This window comes from Schistocerca piceifrons, unplaced genomic scaffold (assembly GCF_021461385.2).
Source record: "Schistocerca piceifrons isolate TAMUIC-IGC-003096 unplaced genomic scaffold, iqSchPice1.1 HiC_scaffold_949, whole genome shotgun sequence".
Taxonomy (NCBI): Eukaryota; Metazoa; Arthropoda; class Insecta; order Orthoptera; family Acrididae; genus Schistocerca; species Schistocerca piceifrons.
Window position 1 is genome coordinate 102,501 of NW_025729222.1, and position 2,500 is coordinate 105,000.

Sequence of the window (2,500 nt, forward strand, 5' to 3'; positions counted from 1 at the left end):
ATGTTGTGCCTTAACCTAACCCATGTTGTGCCTTAACCTAACCCATGTTGTGCCTTAACCTAACCCATGTTGTGCCTTAACCTAACCCATGTTGTGCCTTAACCTAACCCATGTTGTGCCTTAACCTAACCCATGTTGTGCCTTAACCTAACCCATGTTGTGCCTTAACCTAACCCATGTTGTGCCTTAACCTAACCCATGTTGTGCCTTAACCTAACCCATGTTGTGCCTTAACCTAACCCATGTTGTGCCTTAACCTAACCCATGTTGTGCCTTAACCTAACCTATGTTGTGCCTTAACCTAACCTATGTTGTGCCTTAACCTAACCTATGTTGTGCCTTAACCTAACCCATGTTGTGCCTTAACCTAACCCATGTTGTGCCTTAACCTAACCCATGTTGTGCCTTAACCTAACCCATGTTGTGCCTTAACCTAACCCATGTTGTGCCTTAACCTAACCCATGTTGTGCCTTAACCTAACCCATGTTGTGCCTTAACCTAACCCATGTTGTGCCTTAACCTAACCCATGTTGTGCCTTAACCTAACCCATGTTGTGCCTTAACCTAACCCATGTTGTGCCTTAACCTAACCCATGTTGTGCCTTAACCTAACCCATGTTGTGCCTTAACCTAACCCATGTCGTGCCTTAACCTAACCCATGTCGTGCCTTAACCTAACCCACGTCGTGCCTTAACCTAACCCACGTTGTCGCCTAACGTAACCCACGTTGTCGCCTAAACCTGCTCTGTAATTGTTATACGACTCGTTCAATTAGTGTAGTGTTGCCCACCCGCAACCCTCGCAATATAGTTCGCTACTCGCACTCCCCGCTCCCCTGTGTATCGCTTCATGTTAAACACCTTGCAAGTCTTGCTCACTTTCCACATGCTCCTGCTGTACACTGTAATGTGGATGGCAGCAGGACGTACATGCCGCCCCTCCCCACGTCCCCACCTTGCCCCCTGCCTTCGCAAGCTGGTTGGTGAGAACTTTGCATGTTCAATGCCCTCCGCATGCGACGTACTCAGGCTACGTTGTGGTGCGGCCTGTGTCAACTGTCCGCTAATGTCGTACGCGTAAACCACAATCTGTACTGCACATTCGTCCTTATGTACTGAATGATACATCGTGGCACATGTGTGACCGTACAACGACTGCGCCCAAAAACGGCGGACCATACAGTGCAAATATTGTGCACGCAGCTACGTGTCGTCTCCCTATGAGAGCTGGATTGCAGTGTGGTACGCCATAGAGACGTGTGGGAGGAACGGACGCCGTGGATGGCGATCAGCATGAGCTGTCTGTTGATGTATTCGGACCTAGTCGTCTCTCCTCACACACCGTGATGGCATGGTGCACCGCGTTCCATATCTGCGACATGCTACAGAGGCCGGTTGACAGTCGTTCGAGCAATGGACATCGCATACGTACGGGGGCCACCTTCCACGTATTGTCTAGGCGTGCACATTTTGTTGCGTGTATGTGGGCAGACGTAGTGTGGCGTGACACCTGACACAGGCATGCAATAATCGTGGAAGTTGCAAATGGCGATGGACGCCTGCGTTTTCTGGTGAAGTTACGCAAATGAACAAATGGTAACCTGTTGTGGTGCGGTTGTTCTCGCTAGGGGTGAATCGGTGATGGCGACGATAGGTTGAGGTACTAACCGGTTGTTCCAGCGATACCCACCATGCCGACGAAACTGAACGGCATCTGGGTGTGAAGCGATACGCGGCGGTGGCTGGGTGGGACCGTCCCCGGCCGGTGAGGGGGCGCCTCCCGGCGTGCTGGCCGCGCGGTGCGTGGGCGCACGCGCTACAGCCGGCTGGTGGGGGCGGCCAGTGGCAGGCGCGCCGGCCGACGGACGCGGCAGGCGTCGCAGCTGCGCGCCGGCGCACCCTGCGCGCGGCGCCGTGCGGCCAAAGTAGGTCCTCGCGGGCCCGGTGCGAAGCGCGGTGGACATCTTCAGTGTGCTGGTCCGATTGAGGACTGTGTGCGTTGAGGATGCGCTGCCGCCCGGCGCTCGGCGCCGCGACGCCGTCTGCTGCTCGGTCGCCCCAGCGGTTCTCGCTGGTGGTTTGTATCGCAGCTGTGCGGATGTGTTGGCGCGTGCGCTGTGCTGGGAGAGTTCGCTTCGGCACCCAAGTGGGCCTTTTGTCCTTCTGTGGCGCTGGCGTTGGAGCTGCCGGTCACCGTAGGTGGCGCGTGTTGTCTCCCGCCGGCAATGCCACGACAGCACGCTCCCGGGCCTCTGTCGGCAGCGGCAAGCTCAGTTGGGAGCACGGGTGGTCGCACCGAAAGCGTCTACTCGCCTAACTCCGGGCGATTGCGCCTCTCTCGAACCCGACCAAGTACTTGGGACGGCGCTGCGCGCCGCCGGGACCTGAGAGGGTTTCGAGGTGTATTGTGCAGGGGAGCTCAGCCTCCTCCTGTTTGCAGAATGATTGAGCGGACGCTTGCGTGTTCGCGCGGGCCCCCGGGACACACTCCCGGGCGGC